Source organism: Ascaphus truei, chromosome 12, assembly GCF_040206685.1.
Source record: "Ascaphus truei isolate aAscTru1 chromosome 12, aAscTru1.hap1, whole genome shotgun sequence".
Classification (NCBI taxonomy): domain Eukaryota; kingdom Metazoa; phylum Chordata; class Amphibia; order Anura; family Ascaphidae; genus Ascaphus; species Ascaphus truei.
Window position 1 is genome coordinate 12,397,513 of NC_134494.1, and position 20,223 is coordinate 12,417,735.

Below are 20,223 nucleotides of genomic sequence, written 5' to 3' on the forward strand. Positions count from 1 at the left end.
CTAATGAAAATGGGTCCTTGGCTTTAATTACAATCGCCCCCAAAACATAAAAATCATAACATAAACCGTTTGTTTATATTATGCTGATCTATTTCTTGCATCTCTTTATTTTTTTTTTTTAAACCTGTTTAACGACTGGCGTCAGTTGTTATTTTAGTGTGTGGATACAAGCCGTTCTAATTTCCCAGGGTGGTACATTGCTAAATACAGCACAACATAAAGGACTTCCCCATGGAAAATAGCAAATACAAAGACCACTTGTGAGCACATTCACGTCTCAAGACAGGTCTGCCACCCTTGTCTCTAAGCATACAATGCTTACACTGCAGCCAGGGATTCTGGGGAATGACATGCAAATGAGCACCCAGTGTGGTTCTTTTTACCACTTTTTTTTCTTACTCACCATAACGTATTTTGCCATGAAAAATAGAAATGAAACTTGTTTTGTATTGTAATGGAGGGATTGCTGTGTTAAACCCTATGGGGAGATGCTTTGCCACATCTGTGAACAGTTGGTGGTGCAGAAAACTCTCTTATTTTTATTTATGGTAACACAATGTTAGAAACGGATCAACGACACGCTGCTGAGCCCTTGTACAATGAAGAGCAGTCAAAGGGACAGTCTGACGTAGCAGGTTACATAGTTACATAGTAGATGAGGTTGAAAAAAGACTTCCGTCCATCAAGTTCAACCTATGCTAAATTTAGACAACAGATACTTTATCCTATATCTATACTTATTGATCCAGAGGAAGGCAAACAAAAAACCCCATTAAGGGGAAAAATTAATTCCTTCCTGACTCCAAGAATTGGCAATCGGATTAATCCCTGGATCAACATCCTTCCCATGTATACTTATTTGGTATATCCCTGTATACCTTTCCCATCTAAAAAGATGTCCAACCTTTTTTGAACAAATCTATTGTATCTGCCATCACAGTCTCCATTGGTAATGAATTCCACATTTTAACTGGCCTAACTGTAAAGAACCCTTTCCTTTGTTGCTGGTGAAATTTCCTTTCCTTCAACCTTAAGGGATGGCCCTGTGTCCTTTGTACTGCTTGTGGGATGAATAGTTCTTTTGAAAGCTCCTTGTATTGTCCCCGAATATATTTGTATATAGTTATCATATCCCCTCTTAGACGCCTCTTTTCTAATGTAAATAAATCTAATTTAGCTAGCCTCTCCTCATAAGTTAGAATGTCCATCCCCTTTATTCATTTGGTGGCTCTTCTCTGCACTCTCTCTAGTTCCATAATGTCTTTTCTTAGGATTGGTGCCCAAAATTGTACTCCATATTCAGGTGTGGTCTTACTAATGCTTTGTAAAGGGGCATAATTATGTTTACTTCCCTTCAATTCATTGCCCGTTTGATGCAAGCTACTGCATGACATTGGGCACTATTGCTAAGCCTGCTGTCTACAAGCACTCCTAAATCCTTCTCCATCAAGGATTCCCCCAATATATCTCCATTTAATTTGTAAGTTGCCTTTTATTCTTGTATCCCAAATGCATAACCTTACATTTATCTGTATTAAACCTCATCTGCCATTTACCTGCCCACGTTTCCAGTCTCTCCAAGTCCTTCTGAAGAGAAATTACATCCTGATCTGATTCTACTACCTTACACAATTTGGTATCATCAGCAAAGATGGAGACTTTGCTCTCGATCCCAACCTCAAGGTCATTAATAAACAAGTTAAAACGCAGGGGTCCCAGTACCGATCCCTGAGGTACTCCACTCAAGACTTTAGCCCAACCTGAAAAAGTTCCATTTATGACAACCCTCTGTTGTCTGTCCTTTAACCAGTTTTCAATCCAGGTGCATATATTATTACTGAGTCCAACTTTCTTTATTTTGTACACCAACCTTTTGTGTGAAAAGGTTAAAAATATATACTTTTTTCTAAGTATATATTTTTCCCAACTGGCTCCTTAGAAATATTCATTTATTTTTTACAGGATACAAAAAAGTAAAATGTGCTACTATAAAGGAGCAACACAAGCACTTTTCTTTTTATTGTTGTACAAATTTGAGAAAGGCCCGTTGCGGCTGAAACGCGTTAGAGTTGCGGGGGGTGCCTCCCTCTCTCTCTCTTTTTTAACTTCCATGTTATAATAAAGAAGATTTTTTCACAGCACAGCCCAGCCTTGTTCACTTGCTGCGCGGCCGTGACCGCTGTCTTTCCTCCCCGGTGAGGTTATTTTGCCTGTACAAAGGATTAAGCAGGGGGTCTCTGGAGCTTTACCCTCGTTCATTTCCGTTCTGGGGACCCCCTGCTTCCAGAGACACTTACCTCTGCAGAAGGTGCTGGTAGCCGCTATGTTCGGTTAGCTGGGATCACGTAATGGCCGCTTTGCAAAGCTCCCGCGCCCGGCTGCCAAAAGGAAGCCGTGACGTCATCAGGTTCGGCTTCCGATCGTCCAGCTGGCTCAGCTGGAGCGGCTACCGGCACCCCCGACGGAGGCAAGTATCTTCGGAAGCAGGAGGTCCCCGGAGCTAAAATTAATGGGGGTTCAGATCCAGAGACCCAATGCTTCAATCATATGTTTAAAAAAAAAAAAAAGAAGTGTGCTTGGATTGCTCCTTTAAAGTAGCACATTTAACTTATTTGTATCCTGTAAAAAAAAAAAATTATGCCCAGTCCTTCCAATTTATGTACAGGCATGCCCCGCATTAACGTACGCAATGGGTCCAGAGCATGTATGTAAAGCGAAAATGTACTTAAAGTGAAGCACTGCCTTTTTTCCACAATCATCATACACGTACATACATAACTGATGTAAATAAGGCATTTGTAACAGGCTCTATCGTCTCCCCGCTTGTGCACAGCTTCGGTACAGGTAGGGAGCCGGTATTGCTGTTCAGGACGTGCTGACAGGCGCATGCGCGAGCTGCCGTTTGCCTATTGGGCGATATGTCCTTTCTCGTGAGTGTACGTAAAGTGAGTGTCCATAAACCGGGGTATGCCTGTATATAAGCTACTTCTATGTTTGACGACTGATGGCATCAGAATTACTATGCAAAGAATAGGGCAAAGTGATAATTTACCTGTCACACCACCTCATCACCAAGACAGTAAGTAAAGATGGCAAAACCCCTTAAAAGCACAGGTTTTCCATGGAAATGTAAAAATATTATGTTATTTAAAAATACTTCTTCCTGCCTCATTCTTTAGAAATCCTCTACACGTAACTTACCCCATGTCCTTAATTCTAGTAATGCAAATAAAAATACCACTTGTGAGCACATTCACATATCTCAGACAGGTCTGCCATCCTGCCTTTCCCCATTATCTCTTAACATACAATGACATGCAAATGAGCACTCACAGAGTTACACCTTTTGCTTCTTGTCCATTTTAACATGGATACCTATAAGCTTATGCCAGGGCCGTATTACACAGCTGTTCAGCACAGCCTGGGTTAATGAAGTGCACAGCCAGTAACCCTACTCACAGACAGATGTTTCAAGTAGGGTTACTGGCCATGCACTTCTTTAACCCAGGCTGTGCTGAAAGGCTGTGTAATACGGCCCCAGCATAAACTTATAGGGGTCCATGTGAACAAGAAGCAACAGGTGACACTGTGTGCACATTTGCATTTCATTACCCAGAATCCCTGTCTGCAGTGGAGGCATTTAATTGCTAAGAGACAATGGGGGGAAAGCAGGGTTGCAGACCTGTCTGAGACATATTTTTATTTTGCTGTTCACCTTACAGTGGAGGGTTATTTTATTTTTTTACTCGCTATAACTTGTGTGTGTCCGATTCCCCTAGTGCAAATTTCCGATTGCCACTGGATAACCGTCCCATATTACACTTTGCACCTTCGGGGTGGCTGCAGTCTGCATGTTCTGCTGTTTGCATGAGAAAGGGACTGTTTAAAACGGCAGCAGTACAGCAACACTGGCTTTCATGTTAGGAGGCGGCCGAAAACAAATGGAACAGATTCACAGAAGTCGGGCACAAGCCTCCACCCTCTGGACACCAAACAGGACAGACAGAACATCCTATTATTTGATTTTCAATAAAAGTTTAGTTTGCCGAACAAATGAGGGCTCCTTGTGATCACAGAGCCTTCACCTGCACAAACACTTCGACCTCTCCCTGTTTCTTTTGTTGCCCAACACACCCATCTTCCTTTGTCTGACTTAAAGGTGAGGTCGCAGCAAGCATCGGTGAGCTAACGGCAAGGGAGTGTCTAAGGGGTTAAACCCGTCATTGATGCCCCTTAGGAGACAATGAACATTCTTAACCCCTTCGCTGCCAGAGGGGCAAGAAACACCGCAAATGTGTTAAATAAATATTCAATGTAAAACACACGATTCAAAGTTATATTATTTAGAAAGAAACTTTAAAGATGTGAGGTGTAATTTCCTTTAAGGCTGCGTCCACGCTACTGCTGACCACGCTTGGCACGGTCAGCACAATCAAATGAAATTTGTCTGGCCACGCTCACGCGGCGCGCACTCGTGAGCGTGCACGTATGCTCACGGGCGCTGGCCGAGACAAATTTAATTGACTTTGAGGCACACTGAGGGGGTCACATGACCTCCTCAGCCAATCAGCGCCAGTCAGTGGTTTGACAACGCCCCTCGCCCCCCCTCCCCCCCGCCCCCCGCTCCTGCTTACAGGACGAGTCTCCGGACACCCGAACGCTCATGCTTGTAGAGTTGGTGACGTCACCACTCAAGCATGAGCACGGTCCGCGGCACGGAGACGCAGCCTTAATTATAATTCTTGTGCAACGTCTTATGCCGTACTATTCACCCACCGAAGTAATGATCCAAATATTCGTCAACCAGACAAAATCATGTTTTCCCATTCTCCAGGTCCTCTGAATTCAGCTACTTGTGTTTCTCATACCATACAAAGAAGTGCAATGGTTACATGAAAGGGACAGTCCCTCCTAGTGTACAAACCATAGACACATTGAAGGAGATCCCTTTTGCGTGATTGGTAGTCCGGTTTTAAGGATATCCCTGCTTCAGCACAGGGGGCTCAATAAAAATGACTGAGCCACCTGTGCTGAAGCAGGGATACGTATGCAGATCTTTATTTCTATAGTGTCATCCATGTACATCGTGCTTTACAGAAGTAACATTAGGAAAAGGAGACTGCCACAAAGTGCTTATAATATAAGTGGGAACCACCGAGTTGGTGATATCACCCAAAAGGGAGCAGCTATGTGCTGAACAAGGCATTTGCAGAGGCAAAGCCGACCCCCGTGTGGTTCCATATCTGTATTGGCCCTTTAATAGGAATGGGGTGAAATAAAGTTAGGGATAACACCTGATTGGTAACCTGTGAATTGGGACGTTTATTCAAAGTCAATCGTTTTTATTTCCATAGGAACAAAAGTTACCAAATCTTCGCTTTAAGCATGGTTACACATTTGCTTAACCCTCTGGCAGCCAATGGGTTAAGCATTCATTGGTTACATTATTTACCAAATGTTTTTATCAGCTGCCAGGGATTGTACCGTTAAGGGTGACTCCTTCTCTCTAAAGGAAGCCAATTAAAGCAACAAAACATGTGAAATCTTATATAGGGGTTTTTATTTTTTTTTAAATAAATCCGTTCTGTAGTATTAGATAATACTTACTCCATTTTTTTTTAATTATTATTCAACTAAATGCCATTTTAATGAGTTTTAAAGCATTGTTTAATTTCTATAGCAGGTTTTAGCCCACCTTCCAAGCAGTGCAAGATTTTTGCGACTCTTTCCTGTTTGTGATCATTTGTTGCCAATGTTCCCAGCAGCTTGAGCTGTAAACTGTAACAAAATGTAGCTGTTGAGTTACACTGACTAAAGCAGCCATTAGGTTAGGCACACAATCAGGATTGTTACAGATTTATAACAGGAGCACCAAACGATTGCTAGCTTAGGTAAGAATGTAGAATTATACATAGCCACATGCGTTACATATCTTATACTATATTAGTGAAAGCACTGTATGTTTGCCTGCCTGCATGCATGCCTGCCTGGATGTCCGGTGTCCCTAGGGGAAATCTCATTGGTCCCTTGGCCCGCCCCCACACACCTCTCATTGGCCTGAGGCGGAGTGACGGGCCAAAGGACACACAGGGACACACACACACACACACACACACAGGGAACACAGGGACACACACACAGGGAACACAGGGACACACACACACACAGGGACACACACACACACAGGGACACACACACACACAGGGACACACACACAGGGACACACACACAGGGACACACACACACACAGGGGGACACACACACACAGGGGGACACACACACACAGGGGGACACACAAACACACAGGGACACAGGGACACACACACACACAGTGACAGACACACACACACACACACACACACACACGTGTGTAGGGGGGGTGTTACCTACATTAGCGGAGCTCACAGTGTTAGCAGCACCCGCGCGCACCTCCTCCTCTCCCCGTGTCTCCCGCGCTTTCACCCCGCCCCCCCCTCCCCCGGCGCCGCTACAGTCAGCGGGACACACACACTATTATTACCCCTTCAGCGCCCCCCCCCCCCCACCCACCCAGTGTCAGCGGCCGTGCGAGACCCCCCCTCTATATCTCCCACCTCTCCCCCCCCCACACATATACATGCCCCCCCCTCCCCGGCGCTACAACTCACCCCTCCCCGGCGGGGGAACAGCCAGTGGCCAGGCAGCCTGCCTCGCGGCGCCGAGTGCCCAAGATGGCGGCGCCCGGGACACAGCGGGGGAGCGGCCACAACACGCTGCCTCCCGCCTCAGATCCACGTGGGACCTGCCGGATGGGTGAGTGAGCGGCCTTCACCTCCCCTCCACCCCCCCCTCCCCTCCAGTGTCAGTGTCTCCCCGATACCCCCCCCCCCCGGCGCCGCTACAGTCAGCGGGGGAGCGAGTGAGCGCCCGGGACACAGCGGGGGAGCGGCCACAACACGCTGCCTCCCGCCTCAGATCCACGTGGGACCTGCCGGACGGGTGAGTGAGCGGCCTTCACCTCCCCTCACCCACCCCTCACCCCCGATCACCTCCCCTCACCTCCCCTCACTCCACTTCTCCCTTCCACCCCCCTTCACCTCCCCATTTATCTCCCCCCCCATCACACCTCCCCTCCACCCCCCCCCCATCACCCCCCTTCCCCTCCCCTTTCCACCCCCCCTCCGCTCCTCTTCCCCCCCCTCCACCTCTTTTTCCCCTTTCCCCTCCCACCCCCTCCCACCCCCCTCCTCTAACCCTTCCCCCCCCCCTCCTCTAACCCTTCCCCCCCCCCTCCTCTAACCCTTCCCCCCCCCTCCTCTAACCCTTCCCCCCCCTCCTCTAACCCTTCCCCCTCCTCCTCTAACCCTTCCCCCTCCTCCTCTAACCCGCCCCCCTCCTCCACCCCTTGCCCCCCTCCTCCACCCCTTGCCCCCCTCCTCCACCCTTGCCCCCCTCCTCCACCCCTTGCCCCCCTCCTCCACCCCTTGCCCCCCTCCTCCACCCCTTGCCCCCCTCCTCCACCCCTTGCCCCCCTCCACCACCCCCTCCTCCCCTTCCCGCCGCCCTTCGCCTTCATGCCCGCCTTACCGCCTCCCAACCCCCGCCTCTGCCTTTCACCCGCCCTTACTCCGGCCGCCTCTGCCTTTCACCCACCGCCTCACAGCCGCTGCACGCACTCAACAGACACCCGCCACACTCGACACATACCTGCCGCCACACACACCTGCTGCCTCCCGCCCCTACGCACCGACATCACTGACCCACCGCCTCACACCCTAGCAGGACCCCCACTCACAGACAGCACTCACAACCCACGCGCCAGCCGCCGCCTCACACCCTTGCAGGACCCCCACTCACAGACAGCACTCACAACCCACGCGCCACCCGCCGCCTCACACCCTAGCAGGACCCCCACTCACAGCACTCACAACCCACGCACCACCCGCCGCCTCACACCCTAGCAGGACCCCCACTCGCAGACAGCACTCACAACCCACGCGCCACCCGCCGCCTCACACCCTAGCAGGACACACGACTCAGATTTTTACATCACTTATGGCACCAAAATATACATTGTACTGTGATGTGGTTACAATAAACCATTTTTATACAACATCGTATTACATTTTCTTCCATCTTTCTTTTCAATATTATTATCCAACCTTTACAACAAACAGTCACCTTTTCTTCCACGATTTATAAATAATACTACCTATTACGCATTTACATCCCGGGCAACGCCGGGTCTCTCAGCTAGTCAAAAATAAGACAAGAAAAAAGGGGCAAGTAGCATTGCTGCTTTAAAAACAAAAATGTAACCAGTTACGTGGGACCGACCAAACCCATCTCTTGCAATAAGCCTATGTTTCTTTTAGAAAGCGTTGCACGCATAAGGCCGAGTCCAGGGTCAGCGCTTAGGCGCTGAGGCGCGCTGACGCTTGTCAGTGAGCCCCTGCAGACGCAATGAGAGCGGCTTTAGCAGGGGCACGCGTCCGCAGGCGTGCGGAGGCGTAGGTCTTACCAGATTTCTAGTTAGAGCGCTCACGGGAGCGCAGGTCCGGTCACTTGAGCGGTTCGCCCAATGAGGGCGAACCAGCTCCATGACGTCACTGGCCCGCCCCCCGACAGTGCACGAACTAAGGCCACCCGCTTTCCCTCAGCCTCAGCGCGCCTCCGCACGGCTGCAGTCACCATGGACTCAGCCTAAATAGCACTTTGATATAACAAAACTTCGGAATAAAAATAAAACTACTTCGACCTATGGAGCAGTAAAAAAAAGTTTAATCTCTCTATGGGGTGATGCCACCACGTATGCATTTTAGAAAGATTTATTATTGTCTTTGGGGGTCATTCCACATGCTACAAAGCAGGCGTTCAAGGATGTCAGTGGGGGTCATTCCATATCCTACAAAGCAGGCGTTCAAGGATGTCAGTGGGGATTTCGGGGCCAAAAAAAAAGGTCTGAACCCCCTTTGAGGAAAGTGCACCATGGGCAGAACATGACAAAACCCCACACGCGCCAGTAATCCCCTAAAAACGAAAGATTGAAAATGACACACACACACACACACACACACACACACACACACACACACACACGTACAGATTCACAACTCATGGGCAATCTCTGAATTTATATTCGGAAAATGACCACTATAATCAGTACCAGTCCTGGAAACTTGTTTCAATATGTAAGCAAGCTAAGGCATTCATTTGATATTTTGAAACTGTTTAAAATACCCCCATAGTGAGTAAAAAAAAAAATGTAAACTATTAACGTAATTGGATTACTGAGAAATAACAATTACTTTTAAGGGCCAGTGCCTCCCACGACCAAAGTGACGTGACCGTGACACATTTAAGGGAGTTCATTTGGGGGATGGATGCTTTTTTGGCACAAAAATGTCAGACCTTCAAGCAGTTTAAACTCATTATTGAAAGTAAATTTGTAAATACAGTGACCCGAGTCTTGGGTGAGGTTTGACTTCCTCTGGCTGCTCCCTTTTGTCTGTTAGGCCGCGTCCATGCTCGGCGAGACCGCGCGGGCGATCAGTAATATGATCCTCTCTATGAGGTCTTTAGAGCGTGCGACCAGAGGCGCCGGTGCCCGCAATGCGCGAGGAAATTGATGCATTTGTTTCCACACGGCAACAAGCAGGTCACGTGAGCGGTTCGCCGAGTGAGGGCGAACCAGCTCCGTGACGTCACAGTCACTCCCCCCTCCCCGAATCCAACTACAGGGCACACATTGCTCCAGCTAGAGAGCGAAGCCCCTCGCACGGCCGGTCGCGCACGTGCACTGACTCAGCCTTACTGGGTTTGCGCAAGAGTTTGCACAGGCAAACTCCCACCTTATCTTTATATGCGATATGGACACAGAGGGAAAGGGAAACACACTTCACTGACCAACACTCCCGCTTTGTTACGCTCCTAAAAAATATAACTTATATTTAATCTTTGCTCTACCAGTTATATTTGTTTGAAAAAGCCAACTTAATTTAAATTCTTGACAAAAAAAAAAAAAATTTGGAAAAGTTTGACTTGCTTCTTGTGTAGAAGTGAATCATCTTCTAATTTCTTGGGATATTTTTGATTTGAATGTTATCTGGCAATTGTGGCTCTAAACTAATTATGTGTTATTAGCCAAAACAATGCATCAGAAGGCAGAGATTCAGGATGAACACACTACAAAGTATTTGGTTACTACAGACGCATTCAAAGTTTTACAAATATTTAAAGTCTCTTACAAAAATCATCTAACGTTTAATCTCCTGAACATGACAGTTACCTTTGTTCCTAGTAGTGAAGAGGTATTATGGTTGAGCTATTCCACGCCAATATAGGTTTGTACGTGGGCTTACTCACCTTTAACCCCAGTGGTTTTCTACTTTCTTTTGGTTAAGGAACCCTATAATTATATTGTGAAATTCTGCAGAACCCCAACGCTCTCTAATAGCGCGTCTGAGATCAGATACATTGTAAGGAACCCCAACTCTCTCTAATAGCACGTCTGAGATCAGATGCATTGCAAGGAACCCCAACGCTCTCTAATAGCACGTCTGAGATCAGATGCATTGCAAGGAACCCCAACGCTCTCTAATAGCGCGTCTGAGATCAGATGCATTGTAAGGAACCCCAACCCTCTCTAATAGCATGTCTGAGATCAGATGCATTGTAAGGAACCCCAACCCTCTCTAATAGCACGTCTGAGATCGGATGCATTGCAAGGAACCCCAACGCTCTCTAATAGCACGTCTGAGATCAGATGCATTGTAAGGAACCCCAACCCTCTGTAATAGCGCGTCTGAGATCAGATACATTGTAAGGAACCCCAACTCTCTCTAATAGCACGTCTGAGATCAGATGCATTGCAAGGAACCCCAACGCTCTCTAATAGCGCGTCTGAGATCAGATGCATTGTAAGGAACCCCAACCCTCTCTAATAGCACGTCTGAGATCAGATGCATTGTAAGGAACCCCAACCCTCTCTAATAGCGCGTCTGAGATCAGATACATTGTAAGGAACCCCAACCCTCTGTAATAGCGCGTCTGAGATCAGATACATTGTAAGGAACCCCAACTCTCTCTAATAGCACGTCTGAGATCAGATGCATTGCAAGGAACCCCAACGCTCTCTAATAGCGCGTCTGAGATCAGATGCATTGTAAGGAACCCCAACCCTCTCTAATAGCGCGTCTGAGATCAGATGCATTGTAAGGAACCCCAACCCTCTCTAATAGCGCGTCTGAGATCAGATACATTGTAAGGAACCCCAACCCTCTCTAATAGCGTGTCTGAGATCAGATGCATTGTAAATGTTTCTATATTTGGTACAATTTTCAAATGACCTTAAAAAAGGGAACCCTTTAGGGATGCCGTGGAAACGGTCTAGGACGTCAGGCCGCGACCAAAACACCACCGGGACACTTCATCGCGATGTCCGCTCCTGCGCCCGACTGCCGTCCACCGCACGCTTGACCCGACAAGCCAGGTCTGCCATGCCCAACCGCCTGCTCAGACAACTGCATGTTTAAATATCCCGCGCGGGACCACAACACTGCCTAGACAGGCCGCTCTGACGCGCCATCTTTAAATGTCCTGCGCGGGGCATTTAAACATGCAGTTGTTGGAGTGGCAGGCTTGGCTTGTTGGGTCAGGTGCGCGGCAGACCGTACATCGCGGCGTAGTGTCCCGTGGCGAGCTGCCCTGCAGCGTAGTATCCCTGTGGCAGAAAGCCGCGGCGAAACGTCCCATTCCGCCATGGAACCCCTTTTGAAAAACGCTGCCCTAGACTGACAGAGGAGCCTGCAATGCATTGCAAAGCAATGGCAGCCGAGGGGACCAAAAGAATCCTTCACAAGAGCATGTACTAAAAATGCAGCTTATTATTTGGCCGAATTCAAGCATTGTACATGTAGATCTACATGCATGTACACACACGTGCATCTCTCTACACAGCTACTGTACTTAAAGTTTATGTGTGTATAACGTATATGTATTATATATACACACACGGTTTGAATTAAAACACGCTTATTATGAAACAAAAAAAACCCCCAATATATTTGTATAGTACGCTTGCAAAAGAAAAAGTCTAAGATTGATGAAGTGACAAAGACGATAAGGAACTGATCTTTTTTTTAAAGCGATCATTTCCTACAAACCTCCTTCAGCAACGTGCCCGGAATAGGAAAAAACATCTACCTTCTTGGATTACCAGGAAGGAGATCAAATTGACACATTCATATGCAAAAATGGAGCCCTGCTGTTATTTTTTCACATTTAAGATGAAAGCCCTTCTTGAATAAATATTTTTAAGAGCCCACATTAGGAATGATCTGATTAATCGCCAGATACATACCAGCCATCTCAATACCCAGTTCAGTTGGAGTTGCAATAGAGGGAAAGCAATAAAACAATATCATTCAATAAGTCAGACTCCTAATGTAATCATTAGGAGAGGTTACAGCAGCAGTCCACCTCCCTCCCCCTCTCTTTTTCTTCAATGATAGGAAGCACAGGGCCCTGGAGCTGAGCCGCACTTATTTCAGCTTCAGGGAACACCTTGTTCTCGAGATACATGCGGGATCGCTAGTGCCGGTACTGCCTGGTGGTATAAATACGCAGGGTCACGTGAGCAGATGGGAAGCGACAATGCGGGAGATTTGACCCGCCATTTTGTTTCTCCTGGAGGGTACAGTACTGGCGCTAAATGTATAAATCTATGGGTCCAGGGGGACTCCGGGGCAGAAATTAACACACCTCAGATCTGGAGGCGCCATTGCTCCTCACCCAAGTAAAAATAAAAAAAAGAGAGGGGTAATAAGGCCACTGCTTTGATGTCTCACTAGGTTATAAAAGGTTGAAACGGCCATCAGTGAGTAGGGTTACTGGCTACGCACTTCTATAACCCAGGCTGTGTTAAAATAAACCAGAAGCAAAAGGTTATGCACACAGTGAGTGCTCATTTTCATGTCATTACCCAGAATCCCTGGCTGCAGTGGAAGCATTGTATGACAAGAGATAATGGGGAAAGGCCGAATTGTGGACCTCTCTGAGACATGTGCATGTGCTCACAAGTGGTATTTTTAGAAATCAGCAACAATAAAACACATTTATTCATAGCAGGATTTCACAATTAAATATAAGTTCAAGTCTCATTGCCACATTGGGAAACAAAGAATGTTTTTTTTAAAAAAAAACATTCCATCAATGTAATTTACTTCCTTAGGCCGCGATTATACACCCCGCAGGCGCGTGTACGCACTCATCGCATCGCGGGCGCCTCTTACCCGAGCGATGTGTTTTTGTGAGGGAAGTGATTGGGGATGCCATGGGGAGGCGGGGTCGGACGCGTCACGAGGCTGGTGGCCGTGATTGGCTGAACCGCCCACGTGACGCGGCCGTCGCTTGAAAAGACAAAATTATTTATCTTTTCAAAATGAGCTCGCGCCGTCGCGCGCGCTGTATAATCACGGCCTTCGATTTAGCCACGCGGAGCCTCCAAAGGGCCCATGACATCTCAGGTACATCATGGGCACTTGCTTGTTTGTATGGGGCTGATCAGAGCTGAAGCCTCTTCCACGTGAGTTTCCCGTAACTGGGGTTTAGCCGGAGGTACGGTGGAACGCTGGTGCTGCCAGTTCCCCCGGCACAGTAAAGGATAAAGGCAAATTGCCTCGTTTCTTAGGGGAATTAATGCGTTTCTATTTTGGGAGGGTTCCTATGTATTTCTAATTTTATCCTGTGAACTATTATCCATTCCCTTTAACTCTTCAGGTAGTAAATTAAATTATACAAATCAAAAGAAAATCATCTGGATTATTGGCTGCACATACAAAGAGTTTACTAACAGATTTATCACAAATGAGATTATTAAAGATTTTAAAAACACTTCAAAGCATTTGCTTACTATGGAGTCATTATATATATATATATATATATATATATATATATATATATATAGATATATATATATATATATATATATATATATATATATATATATACACACATGTAGAGGTATCAGTACCGTGTTAGCCGAGCTTCAATAATCAAAAAATAAATAGATGATACCGTTCTGTGGCTAACGAAATGCTTTTATTTGTGCGAGCTTTCGAGATACACTGATCTCTTCTTCCGGCGATGTTACAATGAATGAAGCAAGCAAAGGGAATACTTAAAAACAGTGTCTCTTGGAATGTTATCTGTGCTTGTCCTTCCCCCGGTGTGGATTTCGTTAGCCACAGAACGGTATCATCTATTTATTTTTTGATTATATATATATATATATATATATAAATATATATATATATATATATACACACATACACACACACACTTTGTTAAGTTATGGTGGGTAAAAAAAGTGACAAAAACCCTCCACAACAAAGCATATAGCAAATGGATATGTGCTGTGTGCGGGGTGATAATGGTGAAAGGTGGGGTTGCAGACCTGTCTAAGACATGCAAATGAGCATACAGTAATATATCCATTATATATATATATATATATATATTTTATTTTTTAATATGTTAAAATAGTTAACACAATCTGAGTACCGTTTGCCTATGAAACAGGCCACTGCCTTTAGCACTTTGTTCAGAGGACAAACTGACCCTTTCGCCCTTGGAGTGCCCCATGCTGTACTCAATGTAGTCTTGAGTGTTGCCACTCTGGAGACCCCCATTCCTGCTACAAATGCTCGGTTTCTCAGGGGACATCCAGTTCACCGCTGCATTGATGCAGTGAATGCCATCAACAACAGAAGTGGAGCCGCCTCTCCCTTCTATTCACAGGTCTGCCGGTCTTCCGGCGCTCAACGAGTTAAGGGAAAGCAAACTAAAGGCATTTTGTGCCTCAACAGAAACCACGTGTATATTAACGATCCCTTTAATTAAAAGTTCAGGAAACATATTTATCATCAAATTAGGACATTGTTAAAGCGTGGTCCTTAATGAGCGTCTTCACCTTCATTACACTGCAACGCACCTTGTTTAGTGGGGTCGGCCCTTTAAAAAGCAATCTAAACAAATCACATTGTCCATGCACAAAGATGCAGACTTAAAATGATTGATGCCATTACTTCTCTATAGTAACTCGCCTGCACACAGGTTAACCGTTCTATGTGCAAAGGTTAAAAAAAAACAGTGCATTTAAAAATCAACAGTGTGAACAACCCTTGTTAATAAAATGAGTTACCAAGGGGAAGGAAAGTACATGCAGATTAAGAGATTCATTATAGGCTCATATAACAAGAACTAACAGTGGAAGTAACAAGTGGGGGGGGGGAGTGCGGGGGAAACAGGCTAATGCATTTTTAAACTTCCTACACAGGATGTGGATTATTAAAGAGCAATTCTCTTGTTCTAAAAGGTATTCATGACCGGCTGCCAAACAAAAAAAACAAATGGCAGAGAGAGAGGCCCATTCAATGGTCACATTACATTGTATGGAGAATTTGCCCAGAATGCTTCACATGAAGGGAAGAGCGCTGCGCTATTACTGCAGTACTTTCAATGCAATTGTTAGGCTGCGAAAACAAATGTTTCCTTTAGAAATATATACTGGGGACCCCTGTATATATTACTGACTTGCTTAGGGGTCTATGTTACCCCCCTGTTCCCGTGCACCAGATCATTGATTTGTCATTTGTACTTGGTGTGGAGTGCTACCTAGCACACATACATTGTACTAAATGTTTCCTTTATGTTCGCCATACAGCCACTGCGGAAAGGATGCAAGCCGCTTATTTTAAAAAGGTGCAATTAATCCACGGATTGCAAAAAAAATTAAAAAAAATAAAAACACTATTTATCTTCCTTAAACAAATATAAAATCGCCTTGAAGCGACAGATTTGGCAGTTGTGCTTTTTCTTGGAAAGAATAACTCTTTTCATTAGGGCATTAGAGTGGGGATGGTGGGCCTGTATGAGGGGGCCGTTTGCCCGTGCAATCTCCAGTTCAGCCCATAGTGATGTGTCACAGAAAAATGTTCACAAACTAACATTACAAAAAGCAAAAGATGTCAGATTGTTTTTACCAATAAAAAGAGGGTCACTGCCATGGAGTTATTTTGGACCCGGGAGGGACTGCCCCTTTGCCCTTACAAATTATTTGAACAAGATTACTGCCAGTGCGGGCTGCAACACTGTGCTCTGCCAGCAAAAATCTTACATAAACACAGAAAATCAAGGGACCCATGAAGCTCTTTTGTTACCGAGAGACCAGCGACGCATGGCTCTGCGTGCTACTCCGTGGGGTGTAACAAAATCATGTCCTGCTGCTGGGGGCTTTAAAGCCTAAGTCACTTTCCCTGGATGACAAGGAGCTGGCAATGGCTGACACTGTGATTTGGTCTGGGTACGTCGTCACTCGACCACTTCTGTCTGTACTTCGTGTAAGCGAGGTTGTTTTTCTATTGCCCTTTTCAACTCAGAAAAGACGAGAAACATACACCTGGATTACACGTTAATTCCTACCCAACGGCTGTCAGAAACAAATGTACCCTGACCTTGGATTATCAACGTTGCAGCTCCTCTGCCACACTAGACAGGGGTGCGCAAACTTTTTCCCCTGTGTCCCCTGTCTGCTGTCCCTCACAGCTCGCGCCCCCCCCCCCTTCTTACCTTGTCTCCGGCATCAAATGACGGCGTGCCATCGGAAACATGGTAAGAGAACTCACAGAGGCCTTGCACAGTCCCCCAACATTTAATTGAAATGCTTTGGGGAAGAGCACGGGGCCTCTGTAAGCGCTGCGCCCCCCCCAGAAAATCTCACACCCCCCAGTTTGCACACCCCTGCACTAGTACACACTGTCAGGCGAAAGCTACAATTGAAAGGTTCCTGCCTCTCACCTGTCTTCCTTACAATCTATCCTAAACGCTGCTGCTAGAATCACTCCACTCTACTAAATCTGTCTCCGGGTCTCTCCTGCTGAAATTCCTCTCCTGGTTTCTGATCAGATCCTGTATTACACACAAAATACTCCTCCTCTCTTTAAGGCTTTACACTCTAATGCTCCCCTTAGGCCTCGGCTATAGTGCAACGCGTTAGCTTCAGCGCTTCTCGGCGCCACGCACGCTCGCCTGCAGCAGGAGATATTTCCTGTCCTGCAGGCAGAGGCAACAGGTAAGCATGTCGGGGGGGCGCGGCAGTGACGTCATTGAGTTGGTTCGCCCCCATTGGGGGAACCGGTCACATGACCCGGCCGTCGCGTGGGAAATATAATAGTTTTGTAGCGCAAAGCGCCGGTCTCCCCGTAGTGTACGCACACACTATGCACCAATGCATTGTCGCCCTAGTATTGTCTCCTGCACTATGGACGTAGACTTACATCTCTCGCTATACGCCGTCCCAACTCTTGCGCTCTGCTCAAGTGTGTCTTCCGTTTACCCCTCTATTTAAAGGCCTCTCCCACCTAAAGCCTCTCCCACTCCATGTCCTACACCTCTGGAATGCCCTTCCCCTCTCCCACCTTTAAGGCCCATCTTAAAACACACCTCTTTAACGAAGCATATGGGAAGCTCTGTGGCCGATACTAAACACCTCATACATTGACCATGGCCCCTTGCAGACGCACTTACCAGAACACCCTCCTACTGTCTCTGTACGTACTTCCTACTTACCACATTTATGTCTCAAGCTCTTATTCCCATGATGTTTTATATTATTACATCACATGTATTCCTGTTGCGAAGCGCTATGTACATAAAATGGTGCTATATAAATAAAAATATACATACATACATACATACATACATAGAAAGCTGGTCAGGAGGAAGAGGGGACACCCAAGGAAAGACACAAAAAGCTCTGAAGGAGCAGCCCCGGCTAAGACTGCATTAATAACAGTGGCATATTCAATAGGTTAAATATAAGCGAGTTAGATTTAATTTTTACCTGTAAATGTCTCAGCTTTCATCAAATGCTTTAAGTATTATTATGACCTTTGATTAACCTAATATCTTGGTGTCTCTGTTTGTGTCTTCTTCTCTGTGTACACACACACACACACACACACACACACACACACACACACACACACGAAAAATCTCACACACGCACGTGAAAAAACACAAACACACACGAAAAATCAGGTGTAGCAAGAACGCATCGGTGATACAGCGTTCAAATCACTGCACTGCTTTTGTAAGTCGTGTCCCGCAATGTCTGGCAAAGTGTTTTAAAGTTGATAACATTACACATCTGTACTATTGTAGGGTCCCACACGGGCAAGCATTATATAAATATTAGCTAGCAGTTGCCATATAAATGTCCCAGATTACCTTTCTTACGCTACACACAACCTAAGGCCTTGGCTATGTTTGGCGCTTGCTGGCGGAAGCGTGCTGACGCGCGCTCCCGCTCAGCACTGAGCCCCTACAGCCGCAATTAGAGCGGCTTTAGTAGGGGGCGGAAGCGCAGGTCTTAGGGGAATTTAAAATTGCCGGCGAGACAGGCCGGTCACGTGAGCGGTTCGCCCAATGAGGGCGAACCAGCTCCGTGACGTCACTGGCCCGCCCCCGGCCAGTGACGCGCCAGCCCCCGGACCGCCCCGACGGCCTGCTGAGAGCGCTTGCGGTAAGCAACCGCAAGGAAAGGGAAAGCACCCGCTTTCCCTGAGCCTCAGCTCGCCTCAGCACGCCAGCGGTAAGCGTGTCCGAGGCCTAAGGCTGCGCTTATAGCGACGGCAATGCGACGTCGCGGCAAAACAAATGTATTGCCGCCGTCGCGTGCGCTTATAGAAGCAACGTGACGGCGCAATCGCTGGAAGTCAAGTCAATTTGATTTTTCCAGCGACCACAGCGTGACGTCGCCGGCACTATAAGCGTAGCCTAACATAGTTAAGAAATGGGCTTTCTAGGGGCCAAACCATAATATGTGCGTTTCATTAACAAGTTGATCTATTAAAAGAAACATCTGTGAATGGTCTGCATCCCAGAAAGTAAAACAGGATACCACATTGTCTAAAAATACTGCAGGAACCAGCAATGCCACTATGTTTACTGGCTTGTTTAACTAAATGAAGACAGGCTTTTGTGTGTGTTAACATACTGCCCACTGCAAAAATGTTAGAGCCTTCCGTGAGGAATAGGCGCTTTTCCTTCTAACGTGCATCAGAAAGCACGAGAATTACATTGTTTTTTACTCAATTACCTTCAATAAAAGGCAGCAAGGTATTAAAAATATGCAAACAACAACAAATGGGACACCAGCACTCTCTAATTAGTCTAAATATATTGGAAAGAAGTTCATGGTGCAGTAGGGGTTAGGGTAAAATGAACAAGAAAATGCTGGCACTGGTTTACCCATCATCCACTAATTGTGTGCTCACTTTGGCTCCATGGAGGTTATTTTGAGATACTCTCCACAGTTGTTCTGATGTTTTAGCTTAGTAATGAGATAGTGCCTATTAATCAGAATAGGCATTCACTTCGTTCCATCACTGTTGCTCATCACAGAGCTATGCTAGCAGGGAGTCCCTACCTAGGGGCTATTATATTATCCCCACTACAAGTACACTTGCTATAGTTTTGTCTCCGTGAACCTTCGTGTTCACTGGTAAACTTGCTTCTTTCACAAATACTTCTACCGTAGGTATTTTGTCATGACACATTCCTACCGGCTCATCTGGGTGTACGTTAATATAGTTAGCAGTAGTAGCGTGGTCGTGGGAGTTGGTTTAGCAGCTCCCTTTCTCCTAGCAGGCTCAACTTCTATTTTTGTTGGGCTATCTTGCCCTGTCCTTAAAGATATTTTTCATCAGGGGCAGTTGCTCTAAGATTGAGTAGAGGTTCATATTTCTGAATCTCATTGTGCTCCTGGGAATTTTTAATACCCCATTTTTTTATCATTATATATTCATTAAAAGTGTATTTTTTAAATATACATAATTTCATCATTTTTTTCTCTAATGGACGATCTGCGTTCCGTGTGTTTTTTCTAGTTACTATAATATAGACTTTAGTGTTATTGAGTGCTGTTATGCAGGGGACCTTACTGGACCACTAACCCCCGTTTTTGGGACTAGTGTTTGCCAGTGTTTTCTTGTTCATTAAAAAATATGCAGGCACACAGGCCGTTCTGAATGAACAAGTACATTTAAAGTGGAACAAAGTAACCAATATTTCAGTGTCCAATAAAATAAACAGGAATGGGAAAATTCCACTCGTCCAATAGTGGAAAATTTGGGGGGAGGAAGCATAGCTATCAATCTATGCGTAGTTGCACCTCATAAAGCC

General features: G+C 46.1%; 1 protein-coding gene across 2 annotated transcripts in view; it reads right to left on the bottom strand.

Moving 5' to 3' along the window:
- Window positions 1-20,223, bottom strand: part of LRP5 (LDL receptor related protein 5) — a 262,237-nt gene that overhangs the window by 213,361 nt on the left and 28,653 nt on the right. The window lies entirely within an intron of this gene.